Source organism: Podarcis liolepis (assembly GCF_965112155.1).
Source record: "Podarcis liolepis genome assembly, chromosome: 11".
NCBI lineage: Eukaryota > Metazoa > Chordata > Lepidosauria > Squamata > Lacertidae > Podarcis > Podarcis liolepis.
Window position 1 is genome coordinate 34,187,201 of NC_139565.1, and position 15,997 is coordinate 34,203,197.

At 41.9% G+C, this 15,997-nt stretch overlaps 1 protein-coding gene across 3 annotated transcripts in view; it reads right to left on the bottom strand.

Annotated features, from left to right (window-relative positions):
- Window positions 1-6,216: 6,216 nt before the first annotated feature.
- The window catches only part of ATG10 (autophagy related 10), a 105,551-nt gene continuing 95,770 nt past the window's right edge, over window positions 6,217-15,997 (bottom strand). For all 3 annotated transcript variants that reach the window (XM_083465531.1, XM_083465527.1, XM_083465530.1), the window contains exon 9: window positions 6,217-15,735. The gene's annotated coding sequence lies outside the window, so the exon portion shown is untranslated. The remainder of the gene's footprint in view (window positions 15,736-15,997) is intronic.

Consider the following 15,997-nt stretch of genomic DNA (forward strand, 5'->3'; position numbering starts at 1 on the left):
CAGTCTTGACAGACTCTAGGGTTGTGCGCCCATCTCACTCAAGAGGCCGGGGGCCAGCGCTGTCCGGAGACACTTCCGGGTCACGTGGCCAGCGTGACATCGCTGCTCTGGCAAGCCAGAGCCGCACACAGAAACGCCGTTTACCTTCCCGCTAGTAAGCGGTCCCTATTTATCTACTTGCACCCGGGGGTGCTTTCGGACTGCTAGGTTGGCAGGCGCTGGGACCGAGCAACGGGAGCGCGCCCCGCCGCGGGGATTCGAACCGCCGACCTTTTGATCGGCAAGCCCTAGGCGCTGAGGCTTTTACCCACAGCGCCACCCGCGTCCCTTTCCAAATAACATAGCTCCTGTTTAATTCTGAGCATCAGTGATGATCAGACAATGGGTCTATCTAGTTGAGCTTCCAGTTTCTAACTACTTCACTTGAAGCACACTCAGATGACAAGTTAACTTACCACTATGGGAATGCTTGTGTTTACATTTTTCACTTGCTTTGCACACCTGCATTTGAATAAAGTTATAGGTGATATGATAGCCATGTTCAAATATATAAAAGGATGTCACATAGAGGAGGGAGAAAGGTTGTTTTCTGCTGCTCCAGAGAAGCGGACACGGAGCAATGGATCCAAACTACAAGAAAGAAGATTCCACCTAAACATTAGGAAGAACTTCCTGACAGTAAGAGCTGTTCGGCAGTGGAATTTGCTGCCAAGGAGTGTGGTGGAGTCTCCTTCTTTGTAGGTCTTTAAGCAGAGGCTTGACAACCATATGTCAGGAGTGCTCTGATGGTGTTTCCTGCTTGGCAGGGGGTTGGACTCGATGGCCCTTGTGGTCTATTCCAACTCTATGATTCTAGGTAACTTTTTAAGATCTCATGTATCTGGCATTCGTTTTCACTGTTTGGTCAAATGAAAGGAATTGCTTTATTTACTCTGCCACAGAAACTTCCATTTGTTGGCTCTTCCCAGGTCTCCAGAACAAATAACAGTTTTTCACTTAACACAAGAGTCCTGCATGATCAGACCAAAGGCCTATAGTCCAGTATCCTGTTCTCACAGTGACCAACCAAGTGTGTATGGGGAATCCCATAAGCCAGAGAGCAATGTACCCCTCAAACTGCTAGCTGGGGAAATGCAGTAATGGTACAGGCCATTTTTAAAACACAGTAAGCTAACCAAGGAGAATGTTTTAAAAAGAAACTACATTGTGAAATTTGTTTGGATCCATACTATCATGCCTGAAGCCATAATAATATGTTCTGTGTCTTTTGGGGATGATACTTGCAAATAAAGTAGTATCTTTATAGATGAAGTAGCATCTGGGACTTGCTACCAGTCTTCTGTGTTTTGATGTAGCTGCAGATGTCCATGCATGAATGGAAACAGCTCTGATTCTCTTTCTCTAGCAATCTAGAAAACCCTTGTGCCTTTCTACCTTCAGCCAATCAAAACACAAGCGCTAAGTGCCCTTCCCACCCACCCCAGCCATGAAAGGATTTTTGCTATCCATTTACTGAGACCCTTTTCGGTTCTTGGTTTCTAGTCCGTTAGGTAACTTCAGGTTTCTATTCTTTGCCACCACAACCAGCTGCCCTGAAAAAGGGTTGGTTCCAGCAGCACCCCCAAACTCATCTAATCATAAAAGGGACCAAAACTCCTGTTTATATTACTGCAATTTGGGGTTTCCAAATCTTGTAACATTTGCAGAAGCAAAACCATTAGATCATAACAAGTTGCATTTATGTGAGCTGCCAGGTGGCCCAGGAAGCCTTTGCTTCAGAAAAGTGCAGGGAGTCTGAGTCTGGCAACCGATTTTAATAGTAGTCTCAAAAGATTACTCTAAACCTCTTGCTGATTACCTGGGTGTGTGTGTATCTCTACATATAAATTTTAGGATTCCCCAACACCCATGTTAGGGACACAGGTGGCGCTGTGGGTTAAACCACAGAGCCTAGGACTTGCCAATCGGAAGGTCGGTGGTTCAAATCCCCACGACGGGGTGAGCTCCCATTGCTCGGTCCCTGCTCCTGCCAACCTAGCAGTTTGAAAGCACGTCAAAGTGCAAGTAGATAAATAGGTACCGCTCCGGCGGGAAGGTAAACGCCGTTTCCATGCGCTGCTCTGGTTTGCCAGAAGTGGCTTAGTCATGCTGGCCACATGACCTGGAAGCTGTACGCCGGCTCCCTTGGCCAATAAAGCGAGATGAGCGCTGCAACCTCAGAGTCGGCCACGACTGGACCTAATGGTCAGGGGTCCCTTTACCTTTAACACCCATGTTTCCAGCAGAAAGCAATGGGGAGCTTTTATTTAATAGGGTGCTGGAAATAAGAGAAAAGCATGTTGCTTCACAGATTTGGCAATGCTGCGGAGGAAATGTAAATATGTGAAGCTAAAGCTGTCCTGCTTCACGGATACAATCACTATATTGATGGCAAGAGTTAGTACACTTCCAAAGAATAGAGTAAATCAGCTTACGCTTTCAGTCTCTCGAGTAAGTGCATCTTCTAATGCAATTTATGAAGAGGCTGCTCTTACTGCTGCTATATTAGGCGTAGTAGTGGGAATCGTTTCTTTCGTTATCCTTTTCTTCATCAATCCTTAGCCAAAAGAGGAGCACCATTGCTGTTGGAAACTGCTCACTCATCAGAATACAACCCCGAAGGATTGTCTGCAGTAAAAGCACATTTACTGGCATGTTGGCAGAGAGCCGCCTTTCTGTCAGGCTGCTTGCTCTCGATTATGACACCACAGTAGCAGGAGAGGGGGAGTCATAGACATGTTCCACACGGGCAGCACTATGGATCTAGAGATGCTCAAGCCATCTTCATGCCTTGGCACAGCTTGGAGAAGATGAGGGGGCTATCCTGCCTCAGATATGTACCTGAAGGTAACAGACAATCCAGTAAGGGCTTGCTTTTCGGTTCAGCATTGGCAGCTGCATGGGAAATCCCTCCACTTGGCCTGTCTCTTGAAAGCTACTCTCCTTAGATCATTCCATGCCAGGAGGTGGTTTCAATCTGCACGCAACCTGGCAGACACTTCCTCAGCCAGCACTAGCAATACAAAAACTTGAGTAAATTTATGTGACTTAGATAATCTTGGATTCGTTTTATGGTGGTTGTTGAATTATTACCAAAATTGAAAAGCAAGGTTTTAGAGTCTTTACAGAATGGACTACAGGGGTACCTCGGGTTACATACACTTCAGGTTACAGACTCCACTAACCCAGAAATAGTACCTTGGGTTAAGAACTTTGCTTTAGGATGAGAACAGAAATCGCACAGCGGCAGCACTAGGCTTCATTAGCTAAAGTGGTACCTCAAGTTAAGAACAGTTTCAGGTTAAGAACAGACCTCCGGAACGAATTAAATACTTAACCCAAGATACCACTGTATTTGGAAAACAAAAGAGGGGGAAGTTGTGTGTTAAGTCTGTGAACGATGAATTCACGGTTATTTGGCTTCATAATGTAGGCCAGGGATAGCCAACATGGCACTCTCCAGATGTTTTTTGGACTACAACTCCCATCATCCCTGACTATTGTCCATGCTAGCTGGAGCCGATGATAGTTGTAGTCCAAAACATCTGAAGACCTAGCCATTCAACAATCAGCTTTACAGCATTTGTCTACTCATTAGCAAGTCCCACTAAGTTCAGTGTGACTTTCTCCCTGGCAAGTGAGTAAAAGATGGCAGCCTTAACTTATTGCTAAGTTCAGCATATCATCTGCTCCAGACAGAACCATCTACAGCCAGAGAAAAATGTTGGGGCTGCCCCTCCCTCACTTTCCCTAGGGTTGCTTTTTGTAAAAAATGGTCTGTGTGCCCTGATGGAAGGCAGAGGTGAGGGCCAGGAAGTTGGTTCCTTCTGCTCCTCCACAGACCATCAGTCAGCCTGAGAAGACTCTATCTCTCTACATCTCATACCATTTCTTTGTTTTCCTGTTTGAAAATTGGAAGCTGCCTTATGTGCCTTGGCAGAAAGGTGATCTGTAGTTGTAGTAAATATATAATAACCACCCACATGTTTTCCAAGGGACAATGATGTTTGGGAAACCCCTCATAAAATGAAGTTTCTGCTATAGTACTGTTGAGATACCAACTGCTATCTGAAGGGACAATAACTCATTATCCCATGCTGATATTGCTACAGCAGTAATCAGAATAGGGTAAGATTTTTTTTTAGCGTTCCAACAAGTTGTACGTACTGTATATTCATGCCTTCGTTTTTATCAGGTTTGCTGCTGTTATTTTACTGTTTTAATTGTGCTTTTATATGCTGTAACCTGCCCCCTGGGGCCTTCTGTTGACAAGTGGGGAAGAAACACAATAGAGAACAGCAATAAAAAGAAAACAACCGTTTTTTTGAGAATTCGTTCTGATATATTTGTGGAGATGTTATATGATGCCACACCAAATAACTGTTACCCACATTTGCCAGTGCACTTTCCTTAGTGCAAAAAGTCTGGAGCTTTTTCTTCTTTTTTGGTTTGTTTGTTTTTTTGGTGTGTGTACATATATATGAGTGCCAAATTTACTTGAATTATGTGATCTGTATTTACCAGTAAGTAATCAAAGCTCTTCTGCAAAATACCAATGGTCTGGAAATGGCTCAAGAACATCAATAGTGTTGCACACCACCTCAGTCTGAGCAGTACAAAATTCTAGGGGTTCAAGGCACGCTTTTCGCAGGCCCTGTGTTTGCTTTGGAAAATATATGTTTATTTGCACATATATACAACCTGAGCTTACAATGGAAGAGAACCCAGCATTAACACCCCAAGAAGTCCTGGCTTCTCCCATAGCCACAGCAGCCTTGGACTTAAGCAGACCCTAAACATTGCTCTCAGAAGTTGCTCTCTGTCTGCTTACAAACTCTGTTGCATAACTCCTAACTACAGTCCTAAACTCTCTAACCTAAAACACGACATTGTCTTTTAAGCTAAGGGTGGACCTACACACAGGAAAAAACTGCTATAAATAAGTCAGAAATGAAATTGTTATAACGAAAGGGGGGGGGGGACACTGGAAAATTGCTTAGAAATTTTATTTTGCTCTCCATTGCCATGTGGTGGTGTATGTTTATAACACATTCAAAACACAGGTTTGTGGGGTTTTTTCTAATGTAGCTGAGTCCTATCTCTCAGTTGAAGGATGGAGCCCACTCATTTGCAAATGAGTTTTGCCCTTGATGCTCTGTATTGTCTTAATTAGCCTGACTAATTTAGCTTTTGACACTTGCCAGTTTCCTAGGATTAAAGAGGTGTCTGATGCAGCATAATACACAAATGTCTTGATTAGATTTTAATACGTGGGAGTCTGGCACAGTTTTAACACACAAGCCTTAATTAAATTCTAACACTAGCTTGACTCAGAACTTAGGGTGTCTTGCACCCACAACTCATAATATATTAGACTTGCTAGTGATTATTTAAGTTTTTTCAGGAATTTACGCTTATGAAGGGATTTATAATGACAACATTAGTGCTTTAGTTATGAGAAAGGATTGAGCATTTAAGTTCTGTAGTGGAAAAAGAAGCACCTTAGCTGTAATAGATCCATCATTTGTATTGATTGCTTAAGATAACGGTTTTAAAATCTATTTCATTATACACAATAGGCCTTTTTAATATGGAGTGTTTAATTATAATTAGTGACTATGTATATAACAATATACCGTATTTTTCGCTCTATAACACGCACCCAACCATAACACGCACGTAGTTTTTAGAGGAGGAAAATCCGTAGGCATGCCACCCGTAGGCATTCCCTCCATAACACGCACAGACATTTCCCCTTACTTTTTAGGAGGAAAAAAGTGAGTGTTATGGTGCAAAAAATACGGTAATTCTGCATTAGGAGATCTATTTTTTATTATATGACTTGTATTTTAGCCTCTTGAAAGGAAGATCTTCACTGATGTGCACTGGCCAGCTTAATATTTTATTAAATGTATTTATTGTTCACTTCAGTACCATTTGGAGGCCTCCTCACGTTTTAGGCTTTCTTGTCTTTGGTGCTGTATGCACACACCCTCTAGAAATGAACAAAAAGAAGGTATTTCATAAACACTGAATGAATTGCAGATTCCTAATAAATTTGCTTCTAAAGTGCTACAGTGTGTTTTGCCCTTATAGACTAACATGGCTCCTGTTCTGAAATGTGCTTGCATACATCTGCAGCTAAGGTTGCTTCACAATGGCAGTTAGGGATATGAGGGCGTTCTGCCACTAGATGCCACTCTTAAGATGCTGAGAAAAATTCAGAGGCGGAGTATGGGCTGTTGACTGTAAAATGTTCAGAGCTTCTTTAGTGGAAAATCCCTTGGAATTGTTTGATGTAAGGGGTTGAATTGATCAAGCTTGATGCATTGAAGGACTAAATGTCTCCCATTTACTTCAAGGCATGCCAAACTGCTTCTGTCTCTAGAAGGGAAGACTGCTCCTGCTGGGTCTTGAAGGATTTATAAGATTTTATTTTATTTTTTTGCTTCCCCGCAAGAAAATACACAGAATGGAAGAACAATTGAGAGATACATATTTTGGAAAGAACTGTAGAGAGGCTCGTTCAGACACATTCACTCAACGGAGAGTGGGGTTTTCCCAATGCTGCTGAAGGCAACAACAAATCAGAAAAGGGGACTTCAGGGAGGTATTCAGTGAGCTAAAGGAAGTAGTTAAGACAACAGGTTTATTGTTTAATGGCATGGAAAAAAGTTTACTTGGAACAAGGGAAGGAGGGGAATTATCAGTCAACAGCAAGTATGTTTAACCAAAAAAAAGTCATAGCAATGGTCTTAACATGAAAACATACAAAAATTGGACTCACAAATTAGTGGCACAAATCAAAATTTCCCCCAAAAGGAGATAATGGTAATTCAAACCTTAGGAGGAAGTTCATTTAAGGTCCACATAATTTGTTTACATAAACCTCCTGTTCTATTCTGCTACTTGCAAATTGGAAGGAATTTCACAATAAGGAGCGGAAGGGGATCCCAAGGCTAAACAATGCAGACGTGTTAGGAAAGCCAAGGGCCCCATCCCTGACCCTTTGGCACCTCACTTTGAATCTCACTCAGCTAGAGTGAGTAGAGCTTTTTCTTCTTTCATGAAGAATGCAGAGCAAGCCCCTGGCAGTGCAATCCTGTTTACACAGTTAAACAGAAGGAAAAACCACTATGTTCAATGGGGCTTAGTCCCTGATAAGTGTTCACAGGACTGCAGTATGAAGCTGCTTCTAGCACTTGCCTGTGTCTCTTGGGCTTCCAAACAACGGACTCTATCCACTTCACTGCAGTTGCAGAAACCAGCATTTGGAATCAGGAAGCAAATACACCACCATCTACAACTGCTCATTTAACACCCATTTGTTCAGCTGCTCTTCCTCACAATTCAAGCCCATTTTGAATTGTTTTGTTTTTTATCTATGAAGTCCTAAATTTTCTGAGGCCTGAATGTTTTATGGACCATTTTATTCTGTATGAACCTATCCACTCACTTAGATTGTCCTCAGAGACTCTGCTGCATATTCCCCAGGCATTCTAATGTACAGTGCATATCACACAATGCAGGGCCTTTCTCAGTTGTGGCACCTAGACTATAGAACACCCTCTCAAGGACTCACATACCCCCTCACTATTCAGCTTTAGAGCACAAGTTTAAAAAACAAAACCTGCTATTTTAGATATTATTTGGGATAATTACTAATTACATTTTGCTTTATTGTTACTGCAGGATTGTTTCACATGAGCTTTTTTCATTCTTGCTAAGGCACCTTGCAGATCCTCATGAATGCGAAGATTGGATATAACCATTTGAAATCAATAGCTTTACCTCCTCCATCCTCACTCCTAGTGTTTCTGGGTGTGTGCATTTCATTTATACTGGACATACTTCTTGTACTCATCGGCTTACAACTTCCATCATCTAACTTCCATTAGATAAAACGAGTCACATATCAAAGTGCTCGCTGTTGACTATCTGTGGTATTAGGTTACATCTTAAATGGATGGGAGCACTTTATATACATAATTTGCAAATAAAAGTCCGGCATGCATATAAGCTATTAGGCCACTTACATGGCTGCTGGCCAGGAAAAAAGAAGAAAAACCCACTCTGCACATACTACAGTAGCTTGAAGCATCGCCGTTAATTGCTTTCTTTCCAGTGTTCGGTCTCCCACCTGCCCATTTGTTGTCAGGGATTATGGAGCCAAACCCAAAGCACGTACTCTGCACTCTCAAGTCCACATAGAATATGGTACAGGGCAGAGCAGTAGTGGGAGAGGAGGGTCATCACAGAAAGTGTCTCCTGACTAGGCCAACTTTCAACATACCCTTGCAAAGCTGAGAAACACAACTGGGCTGTTATCTTAAGCTGTCTTAAGGAGGCAAGTCTGAAGAGGGGACCTGTTTTTGACTGGCCTTGTCCCTGGTCTTGTACCATACCTCTGAAACACAGCATAGGCCAGGAGCAATTCTCTGCTCCTTTCCCCAGCTCCAGAATTAAGCTGGAGAGAGATGTGGATCTTTGGTGTAAGAACAAGCTCCAGCTGCTCTCCAGCTTTGAGCTGAAAATGGGAGCAAGGCTGCTCCCTACAACTGCATACCTTGTGCACAAAAGCCATTCACTGATTTCTGTCATCTCTGTGGGAAAACTGCTGTTTCACTCAGGTCCTGCTTGCCGGCTTTGCAGAGGCACCCACTTGGTCACTATGAGAAAAGGGTGTTGAATTGATGGGCCTTTGGTCTGACCTATTGGGACTCTTCTTCTGTGAATGTAAACTGACTGCTGTGTTCTGTTCAGGCAAGAGAAAGAACTGGCTGGCAGCAGAGTGTGTGTGAAAAGGAGTGGGCAGGAATAAGAGAGATTCCCTGTTGTTGTTTTTAAAAAGAAAAGGCAGGGGTCTCCACTTGTTAAACTGAAACAGCTAATGCTACACTTCAAGCAAAACCCTCTTTTGCCCAACAGAGATCACCTAGAGTCTGCCAATGAGAGCATTTGTGTACCTTTGCATTACTTCCTGCCAGCTGAGTCAAGTTCACACTTTTTACTGGGTGGAAAATAAATGTTGCCTCAAGGAAGCCAAAGTAGGGCCTTTGAAGCCAAAGTAAATGTTTAAAAATGATCCAGTTGCTTGACCTTAATATAAAAATGGTTTTACACCTAATAAATAGCTCCTCTGCTATTAATTTTTATGTAGCCCCCATCCCTACATGTAAGATTATAAAACAAAGGGATTTAAAAGGAGAGAACGGAATGAAAACGACAACATATTTATTTTATTTTTCTGTCTAACTCCTCCTAACACTCATCAAAATTCCTGATTTGTAGGCCAGGTGTATAAATATGAACAAGAGGTTGGAGCTGGAAGTCTGCCAGTCTAGTTTCCAACCTAGTACTATGACCTCAAGTTTTTTAAAAACAGCAACAACTGTATCTAGCAATTTTTGGGATTTGTATGCGGGTATTGATTGAAACTCAATCAAAACAACACTGAGTTGAGCCTAAGAAGCTCGTGTGTCCTATTTTATAGAGGACAGTCCTCTATTTGAAAGGCAAGTCCAGTATGAATACAATAAACCATGAAAAAGGGGAGCAGGGGTCTTGAAATTGCCCTTCAGCAGCACCTGCATAGCAGACAGAATGCACACGGGTTCCTGGTCAGCCTGCCCTATTATGACAATGTGTAGCATATTTCAATTGCAATTATAGTAAACATCTTCTAAATTTGCATCCGTACACATAAATTGGTGCTTGCAAGTTTTATGCAAATTGCAGTCTTCTTTTCCGCTACTCTTTGATGATGCATATCCTTTTCTTTTCGTGGGGGACGGAGCAGGGCTGCTGTGTAAGTGGCTAGCCTAGATTAGCTACGTGATAACAGAAAGCTGAACAGTACTGGGCTGTTAAATAAAAAGCTGTGTTCAGTTTGAACTCTGTACATGATCCAAGCCTATGTAATTTGTTTGGTTCTCAGTGGTGAAAGTATCGCTGTGGTGGAGAGGGAAAGCCCTTGTGCCTTGAGCCAATGATAATCCCCTCACAGACGCATGCCATTCATAAGCAACAATCTGCACCTTGCCCCAATTAAATCCAGAATCCAGTACCGCTTCTACATGCAAGCTAAACCCTTAATTCAGCCAATAATCTCCCATTAGTAATAAATGAGTATCAACCAGCAAGCACACACCTAATTAAATTAAGCACCCTTTCACACTTCTTGAGAAGCCCAAGCCTGTCCCTTTCTCAGCAAGAATGAGGGCACATTGCTAATAGACTGTGTTAATTAGGTCAAGAGTATTCCTTTTTCTGCATTTCCGAGAACTTCCATGTTCACCCCTTTCAGCAAAGGCAAGAACATCTTGCTAAAAATAGACCAGATGAGAAGAGATGTCACTATTGCTGGGCTTTCACCCTGTGGCATGAGTTAATTAACTCAGGATATCCCAGGAACTCTCCATGTGCTTTTTGTTATGAACACTCAGGTATGAGCCCAGACTCCCTGTGGAAAAGCACCTCTAGCAGTGAGACACACTTTCCCTATAACCACATGCACAGGGCATCACCACTTCATTCAGGCTTCTGCCTGGGAGGTTGCTCCACACCACGCAGGTTTAGTTTTATGGAATATTTTACCCCACCCCGAGAACCTACCAGGTCCACCAACAGGGGACAAGTGCAAAATAGTGCCTTGAAAAGGGAGGACAGACATAACATTAATGAAAAGAGTGCTCCCATTTCAACCTAGGACTTTGTTTTCCATAGAACAGCTGAGCTCATGGTCCTTTCACGTATAAACCCTACCACCACCTTGCTTAATATCTGACTAGCTGAACTAAAAAAATTTTCCCCTGGTTTCTATGTTTTGCTTGGTCATAAGGCATTTGAGGATTTTTCAAAATAAGAGTGGCAGTTTGTCTCTCTCCCTCTGCTTAGCTTATTTGCTGGGCTTCTCTCTGAAAACAAATTTGTTGGCAAGCAGAGGACTGGCCAGGAGATAATGTCGTAATTCCTGCTGTGAAATAAGTGGCAGTGATTCCTTCCTGTTCATCTATGTTTCACTGAGCCCCCAAAACACAGAAGGAAGAGTTACTGTGCAGCAAGAACTTATGTGATTTTGCTAATCTCAATCATCGGCGTGTCCTGTCATTTGGGCAGTGTGTCATAGAGGAGCTCCAGCCTCCCCTAGTAATGTGCACCTGACTTTTTGAGGGTTTTCCTTCAATTAAAATCAGGTGGTAACAATGACCAGGGATGGTTATCATTGCCTCTTTCTGGTACAAAGTTTTATCGATGATTCTAGTGCAGTGAATGATTAGTTGTGTACTTACTGATATGCTTTCTTATACACTCTTTACCATAAGGACCCAGGGTGGGTTACAACATCAGAAGATACAATTATAAAGATACAAATAAAACAATCAAAATGCTAAAAAAAATATGTTCCAAATGGAAGAGAGCTCCAATTTATACAGCTGCAACCTCAGTTCCTGAATGCTCACATATAAGCAATATGCATTTGGAACCTTCAAATAGTGCAATTGTAGCGCTTTGGGTATTTTCCCCTGGAAGTGCAACTTTCCTGACTTCTTGTCACCTGGAACTATCCCAAATGCACCCTCTTATCAGTACTGTTACATATGTAAAAACAACAACTGCATTTGGGAGCACTTGCAGGTTATTAAAAATTAGGCCATGTTTTCCTTTGCCTCTTATCCCATTTAGTACCAGCACTTTGATTACAGCCATATTGCCCCAAAGCTGCACCTGCTACAACCTGGTACGCTTGATGCTTGGCCCAGTTCATATATAACAACTTACTCCAGCTCACCTTCTTTCCCTTTTCATTGCATTTCCATTTTAACATCTTGCTTCCCTCTTCATCTTCTTCTATATTGTTCCTCAGCTTCCTGCTTTTGTGTTTAAAAACAGAAGACTGACTTTTCAATAACCTCTGCAGAAGCCCAAGACAAATGACATTATTTAATGATTAGAATAGCTTCTTTTCTTCCCGTTTTGTACCACCAAAATGCATAACATGTGCTTTTCAAAACTTTACTATTTTCTTATTTTAGCTCCGTTTTTTCCTCATTTTCTTTCAGTGTTTACTGTTAGGTTATAATGAAAAATCTTAAATAAATTACTCATGAGGAGTGTGCTGTCAAGAAAATGTAGAAATATTATTGGTGGCTACCCCACAATGATGAAATCTTTGGCTCTGGAGGTCTGCCAAAAGTTGAGAAGGAATATTTTCTAGGAGGTATGGCTGCAATAATCACCATACTTTTAAGATACACACCTTACACAAATAATATTGAGAACAGTAATTTGTTAAGGCTACTGGGAATCATAGCTCTGTGGGGGTGAATTACACATCCCATGATTCTTGGGGAGGGGGGATGACTGTGCTTTAAATCCATGGTTTGTATGCAGCCTAAGCAACCTTTCTGTCTGGACTAGAATTTGGTCACTGGAGCTGAAGCTGTTAGTGTTTTACTGACTATCTTGTATATACTTGGTATCTTAACTGCTTTTTGGAATGCTTCTTCTTTTCAGTTTGCAAGATAGCATGGGGTACAAATATACACACACATCAGAATCAATATTATCTTTTTCTGCTCTTCTGAGAAAATTGAGAGTTGGCAAACCATCATTTACAGGTTACATTGTTCCATTGTTACTGCCAAGTAGGAATAACAGACAAATCTGCCTGGTCTAACTATACAAGTTCTGAAGTAGTGAATTTGGCAATAAACTAATTAAAAGTACACAAAGAATAGAACTTGTAAATGCTTTCTTTCTGCAAAAACTGGGTTGTTTCTGAAGTATTTCAGCTGTTAGTTTAAAAGGATTATACATAAGTCATTTTTACTGATGTAAATAACCATTTAGATGTGTTTTGTGGATATTTATATATTCATAAAATTGCATGTGTTGCTGTTGTTTAAAAAATAAACAATATCTCTAGCTCACTGCAACCACAATTTTAAAACAGGATGCCTACACTCTTAGGTACTCCCAAATTACAATATCCACATATTTTACTTTGTACCTTGCCCCATCCAATACCAGTCATGGGTTTGTTGCTGATTAATAGCTGGGTTTATGTACTTTGAAATATTCAGAATGGTTTAATCTTTCCACTGCACAAGGTGGGGGAAGATGTATTCCACAGAGGTGTATGTATTATAGCTGGAACACTGCATATTTCTCATCTGGAAAAACCTTGTCTTGGTAAGGTCCCTACTTTCTCTGTTTCAAAATGCTTCTTGTTTATCTTATCATTTTCTATTGCTAGAAGTTAAGCTAGGATGCTTGTCAATATTGAGCAGACACTGAAAACAGGTCTATCAGCTGCAGAGGCAGATGACAACTTGAACATTAAAGTTTGCTTCTCAAAACAAGGGCAGGCAGGGAACACTGTCAGTTGAGAGAACCTCTGGAGTTATGTTGGGGAGAAAGCATTTAAGTAGCCCTCTATGCAGCTACCCATTTGCCATATGCACTGCAAAAGGCAATGTGGTTTCAAAGGCAAAATGCCATGCTTTCAGCAAGGCAACCTGGGTGTCTGCAGTAATGAACGAAACAGGGGGAAATGTTTGCACAGCATGGAATAGCATCCTTATGTTTCCTTCCAGTCCGTGACATTCCTCTTTCCTTTTTTTTTCTTCCTTTTTTTTAGTTTTGTGTTAAAAGATAAAATCTTGAGAAGAGATACAAATTAGCTTTGCTAAAGAAACTTCTCTGGGAGGGAGGAAAATGAAGAAGCCATAGAAGAAATGTTTTCTTTGTCTCAATTCTTGCTTCGCAGCCATGACTGACTAGTTGAATTGTGACCTAACATGAATAAAAAGGCACTCAAATGGCTTGAATCACTAGTATAAAGTTCCGAAAATGGGTTTTGTTGGTTGTTGCCAGTGATGAAGATACACCATTGAACGGCTGACTTATTGTTAGATAGTCTGACAAGCTAGATCCTTTTGCATCAGAATGGAAAAAGAATTAAATAGTAATCCTAAAATATGTAAGCAGAAGTTCTACATTTTCACTGATGGCTATAAGCAAACTAGAACTTCTTAATCTGAAAACACTGGCATTAGGCCACTGGTTAAATTCCTCATACTTAAGGAAAATCCCAGGTGACTGTCTGAACTCTATTGAACCAGGAGAAGGGTAGTGGAACTGTGCCAAACATCTTGCCCTCATAAATGGAACATATAAAACTGTATCATTTTCTTGAGAAATAGCACTCCTTTAAAAGTGAAAAATATTGGCAAAATAGAAGGCTGTGCATACTCTAGACTAAAACAAAAAACAAATCCAAAATTTGCATGAAACCAAATTGTGTTACTCCCACAAATAATACAAATCATTTATTTGCTTGCTTTGTGTAATTTATTTTGCTTTTAGATGTGAGAGGAAGGAACTGTACAAAACACTTCATTGCGTAGCTTGCAATCCTGTTCTCTTTGGTTGAGACATCAAAAGTTAATGCTGGAACATATGCTTTGCATGCAGAAGGTCCCAGCTTCTCCATTTTATTTTATTTTTTTAAACTGTTGTTTTAACAGGCGCCATGAGAAGACTCCTCTTTTTCTGATACCATGGAAAGTCACTACCACTAAGAGTATACTATGCTGGGCTACATGGACTAAGGCAAAGTTCAGATGCAGTATCCCTAGCTTCATCAACCATTTATCTGAACTGGTTTAAGTCAGCTGCTCATGTTCATATCCTCTAATATAGCCCTCCTCAATTTGGTGCCCTCTGGATGTCTGGGACTCCAACTCCCATCAGGCCGAATCAAAATGTCCAAGAGTCACTTGAGTTCACAACATCTGGAGGGAGCCAGGTTGGGAAACACAGCTCCTACTATTCTTGCACGGAGCAGCTGTTCTTCCCCAAACACACCACAAGCAGGTAGCCAAGACCAAACCCTGGCTTCTACTGGTGGTTTGTTTGGTTGAAACAGACCAGAAGCCTGGGTTCACATCAGTCAGTGCAGTCCGGGATGGGCACACCCATGAGGGGGGGGGGCAAGGCACAGAGGGCACCCTCCCTTGCACCACAGTTCAGGGTAGGAGAGTGGTAGGGAAGTTGCTGCCCACTACCCTCCTGCTCTCTGCCACCAGGTCAGACCTGACCCAGGGAGCAGAGCTGCACCAGGCACAAGCATCGCAGTCAAGGCGCAGCTCCTTCTGGCGCAGAGCCAGGCTCTGTTGAAGGAGCCTGCTGTGGGGGCACCTGTTTGCGCCCCCTCTCAAAATTGTGCTTGGGGCCATGGCCCCCACAGCACCCCCCACACCGCACCTCTGCTTCACTTGCCAGTCTGTGGCTCGTTTCCTGGCAGCAGGAGCAGGAGAGGAGTGAAGCACAAACGTTTGAACAGCACACACAAACTTCCTGTTCATTGACAATAAATTGAAGTTTATGGTTTAAAGTCACATGCAAACTGGGCTAGAGTAACACTTCTCACTGTGGTGGTTATAATTATTCATGTGGAATCCACTTAATAATAGTGGAGACTTACCTAGGTAACGTAAGGTGTAGTCTTTATTCATGAACCAAAGACCAGTACAAGCCGAAGTTAACGTAAAACCCACTAAACTACCTTAAGTGGAAGCTAAACCATTTTTTTAATATTATGAAGAAAGCTGCTGCCATATATTACCAGTTAGTGAACTTTGGAGTCTTTACTTTTAACTTCAACAATGCAACACTGGAATTTTTAGTCATCTTTATATTCCTTATTAGTGATGTATGGAAGTGAGAGCTGGACCATAAAGAAGGCTGATCACCGAAGAATTGATGCTTTTGAATTATGGTGCTGGAGGAGACTCTTGAGAGTCCCATGGACTGCAAGAAGATCAAACCTCTCCATTCTGAAGGAAATCAGCCCTGAGTGCTCACTGGAAGGACAGATCGTGAAGCTGAGGCTCCAATACTTTGGCCACCTCATGAGAAGAGAAGACTCCCTGGAAAAGACCCTGATGTTGGG